General features: G+C 38.8%; 1 non-coding gene across 1 annotated transcript; it reads right to left on the bottom strand.

The window, feature by feature from the left end:
* Positions 1–2,005: 2,005 nt before the first annotated feature.
* Positions 2,006–2,109, bottom strand: LOC112752113 (small nucleolar RNA R71). The gene has a single exon (XR_003176554.1). It is a non-coding gene; the product is annotated as a small nucleolar RNA R71 (small nucleolar RNA).
* Positions 2,110–18,534: the final 16,425 nt, after the last annotated feature.

Genomic DNA, 18,534 nt, shown 5'->3' with positions numbered 1-18,534 from the left:
TCAATTTGTTGAGTCATGTATTATTATTTGATTATCACTAAGTTGGCTCAATAAATGTTACAGAACTTGGATCAACAGCCTCATCAAGATTATGGATCATAAACCCAAGGCAAAAGGAAAGCATGGAGAGGCCTCAAAGCCCAAGAAACACAACAGAAGCTCAATATAGAAAGTGTATAAATAGGATAGAATTTAAGTTAGGAGGGACTTTACTTTCACTTTTAGCTAGTTTTCATATCTTTGTAATTGAATTCAGAGCTATGACTCACTAAACCCCCTTTCATTGGGTTAGGGAGCTCTATTGTAATTCAATGAATCAATAATAGTTTATCTTCTTCTTCAATCTTTTCTCTTGAATTTTGTTAGAAAGCTTCTCGATCTAATTCCATTGGGTAGTTGTCTTGGGAAAGAAACTACCCATAATTGGAATCCTTCGGAACCTTGGGAAAGGAATGGAGGATTCATGCTAGAGAAGCTTTCTCACAGTGAATTGGATTGGGGTTTGGATGGATATTGTGACATGTAATCCTACCAAATTGTGGTTCATGAAACTGTGTGGTATAATCAGTGATCGAGCATCATCTCTTCTTATGAACATTTAAACCAAGGGATTGGGAATTTGTTCATTTTTAGAGAGAATTGGTGAGCCAAGGGATTGGGATCCAATCATATAAGATTGCCAAGCAAAATTCAATGAACGCATTGCTTGAGGAAGAGATAAACATGTTTTGATTCGGAGATCTCAATATCTCCTATAACCCAATGAATCCCCCAATTCTGATTTCCATCTTCTCTTTACATTCTGCAACTCAATTCATGCAATCACCCCCATTCCCTTTTAATTTCAGCAATTTAGTTTCTGCTCTTTAATTCATGCAATTTAAGATTCCGCCATTTCAATTTCTTGTCATTTACTTTTCCCGCCAATTTTACATTCCGCAATTCTCATCTCAATCTTGATTCCGCTCAACTAGAACACACTTCTAATCCGAATTGCTCACTCAACCAATCCTTGTGGGATTCGACCTCACTCTATTGTGAGTTTTTACTTGACGATAACCGGTGCACTTGCCGGAAGGAATTTTGCCGATCGTGTAATTTCCTAAATCGTAGCATAACTAGTTTATGCGCACCAAGTTTATGGCGCCGTTGCCGGGGATTGGTTTTCGATTGACAATTCTCAAATTGGAAGTTAACTAGATTGAGCATTTTTTTTCTGTTTTGAATAATTCAGTACAAGTTATTTGTTGAATTTTAATTTCTGCACTCGGTTACATGCTTTCTTTCTTTATGCCTTTAAATTCAAGCAACTAACTCACTGACTCACTAACTGTTTGAATTAATTCCTCAATTGCTCTAACCATACTCTTCCATTAACCAAGAGTATTTCACTTGTTTGTTGCCTGTGCTGTGTTCTTGTATGACAGGTAGGAGAGGAGAGACATCAACTCCTCCATATACCGAACCAGAGAGGACCCTTCATAGACTTAGAAAGGAAGCAAGAGGGAAGAGAATACTGGGAGAAGAAGAATCTGAAGGAGAATCTGAGGACAATTTTGAGGAAGCTCTAGATCTCAACATGGATAGAGAAGTTCACAACCATGAGAGAGCTGATGGAAACAATGCCATTCCTGAGAGGAGGGTTCTTAGTTCATACATAAACCCAACCTCTGGGAATTGTGGTAGCAGCATCCAGAAACCACCCATTCAGGCCAACAATTTCGAGCTCAAACCACAGCTAATATCACTGGTGGAGAATCATTGTTCATTTGGTGGAAGTGCTAATGAAGATCCCAACCAACATCTCACAAAATTCCTGAGAATTTATGACACTGTGAAGTCCAATGGAGTCTAGGAAGATGCCTATAAACTGCTTTTGTTCCCATTTTCACTTAGGGACAAAGCAGCTAAGTGGCTGGAATCATTCCCAAGGGGGAGTCTAACAACATGGGATGAGGTGGAAAGCAAGTTTCTGGCACGTTTCTACCCCCCACAAAAGGTCAATAGGCTTCGATCTGAGGTTCAAACTTTTAGACAACAAGATGGTGAAACTCTCTACGAGGCATGGGAGAGATTCAAGGATTTGACAAGGAAATGCCCACCAGACATGTTCCATGATTGGGTGCAATTGCATATTTTCTATGATGGACTCTCTTATGAATCAAGGAAGGCTGTAGACCATTCATCAGGAGGTTCATTGAACAGGAAAAAGACTGTGGAAGAGGCCATTGAAGTGATTGAGACAGTGGCTGAGAATGAGTACTACTATGCATCAGAAAGGCACAACACTAAGGGAGTCATGGAGCTGAACCATGTTGATACAATTCTAGCCCAAAACAAGGTGTTTGCCAAGCAACTAGTAGAGCTTACCAGGCAATTAGAAACAAAGCAAGTGGCTGCAATTCACACACAAGATCAAGAGGAAGTAAGCATTGAAGGAGGTGATTGGGAAGAGGCCAACTATGTGGGAAACCAACAAAGGCAATCATATGATCCACACTCCAACACTTACAACCCAGGATGGAAAAATCACCCAAACTTTGGGTGGGGGAACCAACAAACCCAACCACAAAACCACAAACCTTACAACCACAACCAACATAACAATTCCACATACCAAAACTCCAACCAAAGATCATACCAAACCACACAAAACACTTACCCCCAACCATCATATCATAGCCAAAATAATCAACCTACTCAACTTAATCCGAACCAACAATTTCAAGATCAATTAAACCGGATAGAAGGAATGATGGCAACCATGAGTCAAGACATAACCGAATTGAAAAGCTTCAGGGATGATGTGAGAGCTACCTTAAGAAACCATGGTGAAAAACTCAAGAGGATGGAGTCTCAAGTAGGAGAGCTATCTCAACAGGCCGTCAAATCAACTGCAGTGTTCCCTAGTGACACAGAAAAGAATCCTAAAGGGGAACAAAAGAGAGTGAGATGGGAAGAATGCAAGGCCATCACCATATTGAAGGAAGTTTCAGAAGAAGAAGGAATCAGGCCCTCAGAGCAGGAGCCAGAAATCTTGAAGGAAGGTGTGGAAGAAGTTAAGCAGGAAAGTGGAACTGAGCAAGCCAAGGAACTGCAAAAAGGCATGCTGGAAATATACCAACCAAAAGCACCATTTCCTCAGAGGTTAGGAGGAGGTGAAAAAGGGAAAACCTATTCAAGGTTTTTAGAGACATTTAACTCTCTCCATGTCAATATTCCCTTTCTTGAGATTCTCCATCAAATGCCTACACACATCAAGTACTTAAAGGAATTGTTAAGCAAGAAAAGAGTTTTGAAGGGAGGACAAACGGTAACAATGAACAAAGAATGCAGTGCTCTCATCAAGAAGGACACACTCTCTAAGAAAACGGACCCAGGAAGTTTTCATATCCCTTGCATCATAGGGGAAACAAAAATTGACAGAGGATTCTGTGATTTAGGAGCTAGCATAAATGTGATGCCTCTAACTCTTATGAAGAGGCTACAACTGAATGAGGTGAGATCCACTGATGTAATCATACAACTGGCTGACAAAACTCAGAAGCGAGCTGAAGGGGTAGTTGAAAATGTGCTGGTGAAAGTGGGGGATTATTATTTCCCCACAGACTTTGTCATTGTGGACATGGAGGAAAGCTACTTACACCCTATCATTCTGGGCAGACCATTTCTAGCCACTACTAGAGCACTCATAGATGTAGAACAAGGAGAGCTAATTCTGAGAATACATGATGAACAGCTCATTTTCAAAGTTTTCAAACCTGCATCTGAGCCTGAACCAGAACCTGAAAAGCCTAAGGATAATAGTAGCCATCTGTGTTTTGAGGAAAGTAATCCAGCAGCTGAAACTCTAAAACAGTCCTTGGAAGGCAAACAAGAGTTGCAAGAGTTAAAGCCACAAGAATCAATGGAAACAGATCAGAAGGATCCTCCTGACATAAGGGTCAATGAAGAAATCCTCAAGAGAAAGGGAAGAATGATAGGGAAATTGCCAAGAGGGTGGAGAAACAAGAAAATTCCCACTGAAGGTTTTTCTCCGGGAGATAACGTGATATCAAGTCATTATCTGCCAATCCCACCTGGCCTCAAAACCATTCCTTCCCAGCTCCCTCAAGTGTTCACAATCAGGAAAGTTCTTTCTATGGAACATTTAGAGGCCATGAATGAATCAAGTGGGGACGTTTTCATAGTGAGAGGAGAAGACGTCAAGCACTACAATCCACCCTAACAAGGGACAACCGTCAAGCTAGTGACGTTAAAGAAGCGCTTCATGGGAGGCAACCCATGTTTTTAATATCCTTACCTTTTTTGTTTTGTTGTGCATCTAATAAAACATGGTTTCTTATGCATGAACTTGAATCCTCAGGACAACTGCTGAAAGAGTGCACTAAACATTGCATGTAAAATGCAATTTGTCTCTAAGTTTGGTGTGCCTGAAGGCACCCCAAATTTTATTCAAAATGCATTCAATTTTTCATTCAAAGTGCACAACCAAAGATTAAGTTTGGTGTTCCTCTTTGAACACGGTTCATGAAAGGCAAGAAGTTCCTCTGGATTTCGAAATTCATGACAAGTATACCATTCGCATGTTTTAATGCTTTGGTTTCAATTACTTAGGGTAGTAAATTTGTTTAGAATCAAAGAGCCAAGGTGACTATGATTTATTAGAATTAAGCACATTCATTAAGGACAACCAATATGGATTTCATGTCATCAGGAGACTTGACCAAACACTAAGTTTGGTGTCCAAATAATAAGTGTGCATACATGTAGAAGTCACGGCTATAAGCTCATAAAGACAATCATTGATTTACATGTGCAAGTACTATTCATAATTCACATGGACCGAAAAATGATAGCAAAATTGTTTGTTTGTGCAGGTACAAAAGAAAAGACAAAAATGGAGGAAAAAGACAAAGGGAGGTACGGTGCTTGGTCAAAAAGAAAATTCACAAGTCTTTGAAACTAACACATGGGAAAAGGAAGTTCTGCAAGAAACGATAGCTACATGTACAACCTAATGCACCCAGAATACTTCCAAGAAAATGAAAAGCAATTCGTCCTTCTCCCTAATTCATATATTTACCATCAAGCCACCCTTCACAAATCACCCTAGCCGTCCATTTTGCACTTACGGGCACTATAAAGAACCACTTGGGGAACAAGTTCAACACCACCAAATCTCCTTCATGCACATTTCCTTCATCATAGCATAAACTATCTCTTGCCGAAAACAACCTCCCCACACTTCCAACAACACTTCTTGCTTCACCTTGTCAACTTTAGCTTGTCACTTACCAAAACTAAAGAACCAATGGCAGCTTCATTTAGCCACAAAAGAAGAAAAGACAAGCAGCCAATGGAGGAAAACAGGGAATTCGATGCATGGAGATACAGATCAGTTTTCCATGAGATTCAAGCCGAATGGATGAGACCTAAAACGGTACTAGCTGAGGTTCCCTTTGACCTTGAAAAGGATGAGTTCCCAGGTGTTTGGGAGAAGATCAAAAAGAGGAAGTGGGAGCTCCTGACTAAGCCAATCACAAAAATCAACATCAACTTGGTGAAGGAGTTCTATGCAAATGCAGTGAGGGAAGACTCAACCAAGAAACCCACATACAAAAGCTATGTGAGAGGGGTGGAAGTTGACTTCAGCCCCAAGGCAATCATGAAAACTCTTGGCCTGAAAAACATACATTTCAGCCAAGCGAGTTATGAGGAAAGGATGATAGGAGAACCTGACTACACGACTATTGCTGAAGATCTTTGTGCCATCAGAGCTGAATAGGTGAGAAAAACAAGAGGGGCTCCAAGAGTCTTGAGAAGGGGAGACCTAACACCTGAAGCTAAAGGGTGGTATGCAATAGTTAGGAGATCCATCCTACCCACTGCAAACTCTTCAGAAATAGTCCCTAAAAGAGCCATCTTGCTACATTGCATTATGGTGGGAGGGGAGATCAAAGTTCATAAACTCATTGCTGAACAGATACAAGAGTTTAGTGAGAAAAGTGACCCTGAATCCTGGCTCCACTTCCCTAGCACCATCATTAGACTATGCATCGATGCCCAAGTACCACTTGAGGATGAAAGACCTAATTGGCTATATCCTGGATTGGCCATAACTGCGTACAGAATGACTCTTGGCCCAACTCCTCCAAGACATACAAGAAGAAGAAATGAAGAAGGGCAACAAGTGGAAGCCGAGCAAGAAGCAGAACAAGAAGGACAGGAAGGAGAAGACAGAGAAGAAGAGCAAGAAGAGCAAGCAATTCCAGAAAGAAGACAACGAATTCCCAGAGACCCCATGGATATGAGCAGAATGCAGGAAATCATGGAAGGAATGTCTCAACAATACATGAGGTCTCAGGAGAGACAAGAGGACTTTCACCTAAAAATGATGGATATGCAAAGGAACTTTGAATCAAGATTCTTAGATCTGCAAAGGGAACAGAATTTACACTTACAAGAATCCTTCAGCCACATATGCCAGCACCAAGATGCCAATGTCTTGGCAATCAAGGAAGCCACCACTTTACAGAATGCAAGATACTCAGTCCAAGCTGATTACAACATCAGTTCGCAAATCAAGCTTAACTACATAGGGGAACATCTACACAAGATGGACCCAGCATTCCCAGCTTTTGATGAGTATTTCAAAGGGAGGAAAGAAGGAGAAATAAACAAGGCAATGATCCTTGAAAAAGGAGTGGAAGAAACGATGAAAAAGGCTGGATTCTGGAAAAAGCTCATAAGAAAAGACAAAGGAAGCACAAGTGGTCAAAAAGAGGCAGGAAGCAAGAAGAAGCAGGATCCCAAGAATTAAGAAGAACCAAGCAATAAATAAGAGGTGGTCTCGTTCCTTAATAATCAAATGATAATTGGTGAATTGTCTTTATGAACTTGTTTTCATCTTAAGTCATTTAAGTGTTATGTGGAGTTTTTTTTTTTAGCATGAGTGTCTGTTTATTGCTTTGAATAAAGTGAATGCCTAGATGTTTGGATATAACTTCACTTCTTAAACAAGTGCTTGTCATGCTTGTTCTGTTTCCAAAAATAAAAGAAAAGTTTGAACAAAAGTAACTTAGCTCAATTAGTGACAAATCAAGTAGAATTAAGTGGTGGTATGCATGCTTGATTGTTTAAGTCAGATCACTGGACATAGAGTGTAGAATTATCATTTTTTATGTAGAAATTGAAAACTGTCTATGGATCTTGATGAATAAATGTCTTTGGCCATGAAAAAGAAAGAAAAAAGAAGAAGAAAAAGCCACTGAAAAAAGGCAACCAAAAAGCAAAAAAAATTGAGAAAATAAGCTAGGCACCAATGGTTTGAACTTCTGAGACAAATGCCTGTGGTGTTTATGTATTAAGGATATGCTTGGATGAATAGGTTCTGAGGAGTGTTTCAACACTTGGTAACTTGGGTTAACTAATCCGGGATTATCAACCAAAAGTCCATTATCAAGAGCAACCTAAATACAAAACATTTAGTCACACAAAGAGGTGCTGGGCACCAATGTCTCAAGAAGAAATGTGAACTAAAATGCCTAAAGTGGATATGTGTAGTGCACTGATAAGAAAAAGAAAATGCCAAAGGCTTGTGCAACACATGACACTAAGCAAACAAGGAGCAAAGGAGCTCTAAGAAAAAGAAAAGAAAAACAAAGAAGAGAAAAGTGCCAAGGACATAAGAATAACAAGAGGCCATAGCAGTGTTTGATGGATGCAATGAAAAAGTGATAATCTTACCTGATAAGAATGAAAAAGTGATGCTGCAACTTTCTGCATAAAACCCTTCTGAGGAACTTCTAATGCTTGCTAATATAGCCAATGTAATTGCTTTCTGTTTCATACTTTCTTCTTAAATAACTCAGGACTTGCTTAGGGACAAGCAAGTATTAAGTTTGGTGTTGTTCTTCTTCCCTGAAATCATCCAAACAAATGCATCAAAGTCTTGCAAAATTTCATGAGAAATCTTCCATTCATAGCATTCAAGTAATATAACTAAAACTCATGGAATTTGCATCAAAATCATATTGTTTGGATGGTTCATTGCTTTGTTATTCTTTTAACCATTCTTGGTTACTTTAAGCTCAAGAAAATGCATAAAACCACTAAAACTTAACAGAAAAATACTAGTGAAACTAGCCTAAGATGCCTTGGCATCAGTTGCGCATCTCTAGGAGGAGCATAAACGTAGGAGAGTGCCTTTCCACATCGAAAGAGTGTGCCTTTCCACCTTCTTCTGGAGGATATACGAAGGAGAGTGCCTTTCTACATCGAAGGAGCGTGCCCTTCCACCTTGCAATCTGGGAAGAATATGGGAGAAATAATAGGAAGGAGAGTGCCTTTCCACATTTCCCACACCCTCATCACGACAAGAGAGGGAACTTCTGTCCTCAACTTGCCATCCGAACATATTTTCAAGTTAATACGCAAGTGGGATCGCACCCAGACCTTGCCATCTCGACCATTTCCGCCACACACAAATCTCGACCATTCTGGCCACACACAGTCATCCCCAATCTCATCATTAACATCTCAATTCAATTACTCTAGACCTTCTTTACTTCCAAGTAACCTTCCTTTCCATAGCCTAATCTCATTACTATAATTAAAACTAATCTTTAGGGGCTAAAAGAATGAAAATAGAAGTTTAGAGGTTTAAAATCATGTTTAAAACACAAAAATCCCGCTTGCTAAAAACAGGGGTCACGCGTACGCGTGGGCGTACAATTTTCAATGCTCGCGTACGCAAGCACTCTACTCACATACGCAAGATACCCAACCCGAATAGGTTGGTCGCATCGTGTACAGTGGTCACGTACGCAAGTTATACATAACAGCAAAAATGCTTAATGCTGCAAAATTTCTAACTTTGTACTCCAAACTTCCAACGCGCATAGGTTTTTCAAATAGCGTAAACTTCATGAATCAAATTTTCATTTGAAATAGGTTTGAAATAATTTGGGAGTCCGGAAGCTAAGTTATGGCTCACCGAAGTTTGGCCAAAAATAAGATTTTCACAAAATACTCTAACCTCTATTTTCATCAATTCACCATTTAATATCAATTTCCTATACTCAAAATCAACATCAACATATACAAAATCACAGAAACACATCCCAAAAAATCTATCAAACCCTTACCTCAACCTTCTCAATCAGGTCAACCTTCCACATCCAAATCAATATACATTTCAACTTCAACAATCAACCTTAGCTTCACAATTCAATTCACTTTCTTCTCTTGATAATCCAACATCAAATATTCAACAATACACATATCTATCTTCATATCATAACTAATCACTCGAATTCCAATTTTTTCCTTCAAATTCAAATAATTCGTCATCATATATCAATTCTCAACTTATCAACATTCGTTATTTACAATTATCCATAATAAATCATCAAAATTTATCAAGTCTCATCAAGGCCACTATCATTAGCATAAACATACATTCCAACCTATCCTATGGCCATCTAATCTATGTTTTCACGAGACATTACATGTTAAATACAAGAAACTAAAACCATACTTTGGCCGATTTCTTGCTAATGCACGGAATAACATAAATTATTGCCATTCCGCAAATACCCAAAGCTCCAAACCTCTTTCAAACAGAATTTCAGCAACAATTGTCCGACCTCAAACTTCTAACACCATCAATTGACCACCGATTTCATCGGTTTGCCTCCATAACATATAATTTAATTTAATATCACATATACATCACTAAATCAACACCAAGAATCAACAAATTTTGAAACTGAGGTGAGAAGATCTGGGCTAGAAAACTCAAGTTTCTTACCGAATTGTCTTGTGGGTTTTAAAGAGGATTCTAAGACGAACACGTAGCCGCTGACGGCTGATGAGCGAATATTTTATACGCTTTTTGGCATTACTTTCATATAGTTTTTACTATGTTTTATTTAAGTTTTATTATATTTTCATAGGTTTTAGTGCAAAATTCATATTTTTAGATTTTATATGGTGATTTTAGGTATTTTCTGGCTAAAATTGAGGAGCTGAACAAAAGTCTGATTCGGAGACAGAAAAAGCACTACAGATGCTGCCAGAATCTGACCTCCATGCACTTGAAAGAGCTTTTTTGGAGCTATAGAAGTTAAAATGGCACGCTCGCAACGGCTATGGAAAGCTAACATCCAGGGATTTCCAGAAATAGATAATAGTACATACTTTGTTTCGGAATTGAAGGCCCAAAACTGGCGTTCAACGCCAGCCACCAGCCCCATTCCTGGTGTCCAGCGCCCACAGGGGAGCAACTGGAGTTCAACGCCCAAAAGAGGGTACCTAGCCAGCGTTCAACACCCCTAAGGGATATTAGCATGTGGGAGACACTCAAACTCAGCCCAAACACTCACCAAGTGGGCCCTAGAAGTGAATTTTTGCACTGTCAACTTAGTTTATCTTATTTTTGTAATCCTTAGTCATTAGATTAGTATCTATAGACAAGAGTTCACCCTTGTTAAGGACTCTTGCCCACTTTCACGTTTACCATTGTATTTTTCTATCAATATGAGTCACTAAACCTCCTAGGTTAAGGTTAGGAGCTCTGCTGATTTTCATGGATTAATAAAAGTACTACTGTTCTATTCAATTCGTGTGTGACTCTATTCTAAGATGTATATTTGTTCTTCAACCTTATGAATGGGATGATCCGTGACACTCATCTTCATTCTACATGGGTTCAGTGTGAGTCCTTAACAGGAGATCACTGAACCACCAGCTTGATTATACATCTCTTAGACGGTTAATCCACGACTTCGTTGGGGACTTCTTGAAACATCAGTTCAGCTGAGGTATGGGGAGATTAGGGTCTTTATGGTAGAGGCTAGAACCAAAGGCGTAGAATTCTCTAATCCAGAAGATTCGACATTGTCTGTGGCGTCTTGAGTAGGATCATCAAGGGGATGAATTGCAGGAGATTCATCCTCATTCATATTGGCGGCCATTAAACCGGCGTTGATCACTTACATCCTGCCATGGAAGTAATCACTCACAATTGGAGAAAGACAGTAGGAAAGGTTGATCCATATGGATGAAGCATCTCCGAAGCCTCAACCATTCTCTTATCACTATTTTTACTCAAATTAAGTAATTTCATCCATATTCATGTTTTATGCGTTTATCTCAACAAACCATCTTTTCTAATCACTTGACTAAGATCTACAAGGTGTCCATAGCTTGATTCAAAACAACAATCTCCGTGGGATTGACCCTGACTCATCTCAAGTATTACCTAGACGACCCAGTGTACTTACTGGTTCAGTTGTGCGAGTTCTTATTTCGCGCACCAAGCTTTTTGGCGCCGTTGCCGGAAATTGTTCGGATTTGACAAACTAACGAATTATCTTGTTGCTTAGATTAGGTACTTTTTAATTTTGTTTTGAGTCTTTTGTTTCCCTTTTTCGAAAAAATAAAAAAAAGTTTTTCAAAAAAAAAAAGTGTGTTTTGTTTGAGTCTTGTGTCAATCCTTAAGTTTGGTGTCTCTTTTTATCTTTGGTCCCTTTGGTACTTTTGGTCTGTCTTGAGTTTTAGAAAATTGTTCTTGTTACAAATTGGTCCTTTTCAAATCTTTATCTTATCTTGTTTCAAATTCAAAATTCAAAATTTAAAATTCAATTTTCAAAATCTTATCTTATCTTAATTAAAATTCATTTTTCAAATTTCAAATTTCAAAATCAAATCTTTTTCAAATCTTCTATCTTATCTTATTTTCAAAGCTTTCTTAATTAGTTACTTGTTTTCTCTCTCTTCTTTTTCAAAACTTCCTAACTAATTCCTCTCTCTTCTAGTTTTGAAAACTTCCCTTCTATTTCTCTCTCTTTTTTTTTCGAAAATCATTATTTAATTTTCAAATCTTCTTAGTTAATTAGCTTTTATTTTCGAATTCAATTAATAAATAAAATAAAAACATAATATTTTAATTCTAGTTTCTCTTTTTACTTCTTAATTTTTGAATCCTTCTTCCCTTTTATTTGAATTCTTCATCTCCTACCTCTATCTTCATTCTTCTTTCTTCTTCACATCTCACAGGGTGTCCTCTATTCTTGAACAGAGAGCTACCATTCTTCTTCTATCTTGTTTTCTTTTTCTTGTTTATGAGCAGGAACAAGGATACAGAACCTCTCTTAGATCTTGATCCTGAACCTGAGAGGAACCTAAGGAAGCGTTTACAACAAGTTAAAGCACAATATTCCAGAGGAAACCTCACAGAGCTATTCGAACAAGAAGCTGAAAACACAAATATGGTAACTGAGCCAAATAATGGAGGAGGTGCAAGGAAGGTTCTTGGTGACTTCATTGCACCAACTTCTGATTTCTTTGGCAGAAATATCTCTATACCTGGCATTAGAGCTAATAACTTTGACCTAAAGCCTCAGTTAGTCTCTCTAATACAACAGAATTGCAAGTTTCATAGACTTCCACTGGAAGATCCACATCAGTTCTTATCTGAATTCTTGTATATATGTGACACTGTTAGGACCAATGGAGTGGATCCTGAGGTCTACAGACTTATGCTTTTCCCTTTTGTTGTTAGAGATAGAGCTAGGATATGGTTGGATTCTCAACATAAGGAAAGCCTAGTGATGACAAGTCATCTTAGCCCATTTTAGCTAGTCTTTTTCTTTAGTTTTCATTAGAATTATGCACTTTCTTGAGCTACAAGCAAGCTTATTGAGTAGATTTTCATGTTCCCCTTGATTTAACCAACCATATGTGAATTCATGCCATTTCATGAGGTTTTGAGCTATAATTGTTGCATATTGTGGAAGATTGAATACCTCATGATTTTGAGCAAAACTTTGATTAGTTTGGTTGATCAATGATAGGTGAAGAAGGCTTGGAGAAAGGTTGAAGCAAAGAGGAATGGCAAGGAGTGAAGAGAGGACAATGGAATAATTGAAAATTGAACCGGGTTGCATGAAGTTAGCCCCAACGTTAGCCCCCTAACTTGGAGGCTAACGTTGGGCATGTGAATCACTCTTTGGAAGTAGCCAACGTTAGCTCCAACGTTAGCCCCCTAACTTGGAGGCTAACGTTGGAACTTGAGAGTTTCTCCCTGGGCTACCAACGTTTGCGCCAACGTTAGCCCCCTAACTTGGAGGCTAACGTTGGCACTTAAATCACAAAGGGGGAAGGCCAACGTTTGCGCCAACGTTAGACCCCTAACTTGGAGGCTAACGTTGGCGCCACTCACACCAAGCATTGCCAACGTTAGGGTCAAAGTTAGACCCCTAACGTTGGCGCCAACGTCCATACCAGAAGGATGTGGTTTGCTGATATGAAAAGTTAGGGTCAAAGTTAGACCCCTAACTTTGACCCTAACGTTGAAGACCAACGTTGGCTAACTCCATTTCCGGTTCAATTGGTTCACTTCGGTTCTTCTTCAATCTTCAAGAGCAATCAACCAAGGCCTCTTTCAACCCAATTCCACCAAGAACAAAGGCCCAACTCAAGGCTTGAAGATCATTTTGGAAAGTGTATAAATAGGATAGAATTCAATTTGTTTGGAGGAGCTTTTCTGGAGAGTTTTCCTTTAGAGCTTTCCTTTTAGAATTTTCAATATAGTTTTCGGAGAGCTTTTGAACTTGAGTGAACTTTAATTTCTTGCTTTCATTGCTTTCAATTTCATTTTACCTTTGTCTTGGATCTTGGATTTGAGAATTGAAGAAATTCTGTTTCAATCTCAATCTTGGATCTCTCTGCTTTATTTACTGAATTTCATTTCCGGTTTATTGTTCTTCATCTCTTTTCTTTGCAATTTACAATTTCCTTGCTATTGTTCTTGTTGGATCTAGGAAGGCATTGAGATCTAGACTTGGTTTTCTAGTCTCTGGGTCCTGAGATCTAAATTCTCATTTCAATTCTCTGTTTACTGCCTCTTATGTTCATTTACTTTACTGCTTTGTTTTCGGTTCAATCCCAATTCCCCTTTTTCTCTTCTATTTGATGCAATTTAGTTTTTCCTTGTTTAAATTCTGCAAATCCTCATCCCAATCCCCTTTACTTTTCAAGCCATTTACATTTCTTGCGCTTTAAGATTCTGCAATTTACATTTCTTGCACTTTAAGTTTCTGCTATTTAATTTCTTGTTCTTTAAGTTTCAGCAATTTACTTTCCCGCTCTCTTTGATTTCATGCAATTTACATTCTGCAAATCACAAATCACCCAACCAACACTTGATTCGCTTGACTAAATCAACCACTAAGCTAAAATTTCTCAATCCTTCAATCCCTGTGGGATCGACCTCACTCCCGTGAGTTTTTATTACTTGATACGACCCGGTGCACTTGCCGGTTAGATTTGTGTGTTTTGGGAGAAATTTATTTTTCACCAAAATATCTCATCAAGTTTTTGGCGCCGTTGCCGGGGATTGATTAGATTGACAATGATTAAGTGAGGTGGTAATCTAGATCAAGCACTTTTTCTTTAATTTTTGACTAACCCACTAACTGTTTGAAGTTTTGTCCCAACCGGCTACATCTAATTTTCAAGAGAATCACTGTGTTTTCTGTTGATTGATTTATATGTCCCAGGGAAGGAGGAGTTTCTGAGAAAGAAGAACATCACAACATGAAGCCACAACTCATTACACTAATAGAGAACAATTGTTCCTATGGTGGAAATCCCTTGGAGGACTCTAAACAGCACCTATCCATTTTTCTGAAAACTTGTGGGGCTGTCAATATCAATGGTGTAGACCATGATACTATTAAGCTCTTGTTATTTCCCTTCTCACTGAAGGATGAAGCGGCACAATGGCTTGAAACCTTTCCTCAAGGAAGTATAACTAGTTGGGATGAATTGGTTGCCAAGTTTCTAGCCAAATTTTCCTCACCCCAACAACACATCAAGATGAAAGAAGGAGTACATCCATTCATACAAAGAGAGGAAGAACCACTGTTCAAAGCATGGGAGAGATACAAGAAATCAAATGACAAGGTGGATTTTCGAGCATTCTATGAAGGATTAACCTCCGAAACAAGAAAAGCAGTAGATTACTTCTCAGATGGCCTACTCAAGGCAACAGCAACCATCCAAGGAACTGCAGAGTTCAGTAACGAAAGAGCCAATAACCAACACTCATTTGAGACGCCACGGAATGCAATTTCAGAAAAGGGAGTAATGAATCTTGAAGGAGTGAGAGCAATCATGAATCAAAACAAGCAGCTACACCAGCAAACACAGCAGCAATTGGAATCAATAGCCAGACAAATTGATTCTCTACATTCAGCCACAGTGAATACACAATTTCCACCATGGAAACCACATTCTTATTTAAGAATGAGGGAATTTCAGCATCAGGAACAAAGGGACCTCAACTATAATAACCCCAACTTCCCAAACCTGCAAAAACACCACCATACCAACAAAAATCACTACACACCACCCCAATATACACACCTCCAACTCTATCCTACCCCACCACCTGCCCAAAATGACTTACATCAATCACCACAATTAACACAGTCACAACCAATCCTAAACTTCCAAAAACTCTATGTTCTAGAAATGATGATGGAAAGGTTTATGAAAATTCAAGAAATGACATTAATAGAGCAGGAAGACATAAGGAAAAACCAAGAGGCATATCTCAAAAGAATTGAAGGGTACATGGAACAAATGGTTCAAAACCCTGCTAAACTGGGAGAGAGAGAGGGAAATGTATCCCTAAGAGCCACTGAAGATAACTCGAAGAACAACGAAAAAGCTGCTGGGTTGAAAGGGAAAGCAGTTATGGAAAACAAAGAGAAGCCTATGGTGAGAGGAGGAAACCTGATGCAACAGAAACTTCGACCTCCATGATCAGAGGATGAAGGATGTCAAGCTAGTGACAATAAAAGAGCGCTTGTTGGGAGGCAACCCAACCTGAGGGAGTTTTCTGTTCACAACTATTTTAATAAAATGGTTAATCAGTGTTATCTTTATTGCAAGAAGCTAAGTTTGGTGTTGCACACCAAAACAATCTAAGGGAGAATGAAGGATTCTAAGTTTGGTGTTCCACCAAAATCCTATCATAAAACACATTCTCATTTTCTGCATAATGCTGGCTTCAAGCATGATGGATGAACTAGTTAACTATTCTGCTGTTTCCTAGTTTTCAGTTTTATCAATGTTGAAAAAGAAAAAGAGTTTCACACATGGTTAATCCGATGCATTGGCAAGGTGCTAAGTTTGGTGTTCCCACACCAGAGTAAGTACAAAGGCCACGAATAAATCATGCAAGCTAACCATTTTTCAAGTGCTTGGGAAACAAGCAACTTTCAATATCATTGCAGAGGTCCATACAAGCTGTTGGAAGGACTGAGCATCATCAACCAAAGAAACAAAAGATGAATCTAAAGGACAGCAATGATGATGATGAGAAGAAAGAAAGCAAGTGAACTCCAACAGGTTGTATTGTTAAGTGATTGTTTTACATCAAATATTGCTGTGATTGAAAGTGGATTGTATCCTGATCTACCCTGCCTGTTTGCATAGTATAGTTTCTTTTCTATTTACCCCTGCCTGCATAGCATAGTCTTTCTTTATAATTCAATAAGCAAGATGCTTGATCATTCACAACATTATTATCTTCAAAACTTGTTTGCACTCAATTTTCAAGAATGCATCACATGAAAGTTCTTTGAAAAGAAGGATTGAGGAATTAAACAATTTTGAGGCAAGCAAAAGATTAGGAGAAGTGGTGGTTCTGGTTATATGATTTTGTACTGAGGTTGCATGCTTGTGAAAACTTGCATGGGAGCTCATAGGCGGGACAAGAAGTTCAAAGAAGTATTGTGGAGATTCTCAAGAATCTATTGATCCAAGAAGCAGCAAACAAAATAAAAAAAAAAAAAAGAAAAAAAAAAGAAAAGAAAATACAAAAACAAAAAGAACATGGCCCAAGGCTCTGAGCATCAATTACTAGGCAGAAAAGAAAGAAGAAACAATGACTCAAAGAGTTGTTAGCCTGGTAAAATGCTTGTGGTTGAAGTGTGTCAAGGAAAGAGGCTTGAGCAAGTAAATCCTCAGGGGTGCTTCAACACCTAATACCTTAAAACCAACTGGTTTAGGAGTATTGATTGAAAGCTTATCTAAAGAGCCGCCTTGAGACATGATACTTAGAGTCGAAGCCAAAGCACAGAAACTATAAGCTGCTTCAAGGTGATTACATATATAGAGATCTCCATGATACCATTTGGATGAAAATCCTAAGACTTACGACTCCCAATATGTAAGGACTAGTGAGCACTGAAGCCCTTGCATGGGCATATGATTTAGAGTTCACCCCACTGATACTTGATCACTTCACTCACTGCACTTTACAAATGTTCCTCAATCCATCTTAATTAAAAGAACCTTGGAGCATAAATTCATTTCTTGCTTGGGGACAAGCAAGCTTTAAGTTTGGTGTTGTGATGACAAGTCATCTTAGCCCATTTTAGCTAGTCTTTTTCTTTAGTTTTCATTAGAATTATGCACTTTCTTGAGCTACAAGCAAGCTTATTGAGTAGATTTTCATGTTCCCCTTGATTTAACCAACCATATGTGAATTCATGCCATTTCATGATGTTTTGAGCTATAATTGTTGCATATTGTGGAAGATTGAATACCTCATGATTTTGAGCAAAACTTTGATTAGTTTGGTTGATCAATGATAGGTGAAGAAGGCTTGGAGAAAGGTTGAAACAAAGAGGAATGGCAAGGAGTGAAGAGAGGACAATGGAATAATTGAAAATTGAACCGGGTTGCATGAAGTTAGCCCCAACGTTAGCCCCCTAACTTGGAGGCTAACGTTGGGCATGTGAATCACTCTTTGGAAGTAGCCAACGTTAGCTCCAACGTTAGCCCCCTAACTTGGAGGCTAACGTTGGAACTTGAGAGTTTCTCCCTGGGCTACCAACGTTTGCGCCAACGTTAGCCCCCTAACTTGGAGGCTAACGTTGGCACTTAAATCACAAAGGGGGAAGGCCAACGTTTGCGCCAACGTTAGACCCCTAACTTGGAGGCTAACGTTGGCGCCACTCACACCAAGCATTGCCAACGTTAGGGTCAAAGTTAGACCCCTAACGTTGGCGCCAACGTCCATACCAGAAGGATGTGGTTTGCTGATATGAAAAGTTAGGGTCAAAGTTAGACCCCTAACTTTGACCCTAACGTTGAAGACCAACGTTGGCTAACTCCATTTCCGGTTCAATTGGTTCACTTCGGTTCTTCTTCAATCTTCAAGAGCAATCAACCAAGGCCTCTTTCAACCCAATTCCACCAAGAACAAAGGCCCAACTCAAGGCTTGAAGATCATTTTGGAAAGTGTATAAATAGGATAGAATTCAATTTGTTTGGAGGAGCTTTTCTGGAGAGTTTTCCTTTAGAGCTTTCCTTTTAGAATTTTCAATATAGTTTTCGGAGAGCTTTTGAACTTGAGTGAACTTTAATTTCTTGCTTTCATTGCTTTCAATTTCATTTTACCTTTGTCTTGGAGCTTGGATTTGAGAATTGAAGAAATTCTGTTTCAATCTC

Source organism: Arachis hypogaea, chromosome 15 (assembly GCF_003086295.3).
Source record: "Arachis hypogaea cultivar Tifrunner chromosome 15, arahy.Tifrunner.gnm2.J5K5, whole genome shotgun sequence".
Taxonomy (NCBI): Eukaryota; Viridiplantae; Streptophyta; class Magnoliopsida; order Fabales; family Fabaceae; genus Arachis; species Arachis hypogaea.
Note: the sequence above shows the minus strand (reverse complement) of the source record. Positions and strands in the feature narration are given on the sequence as shown.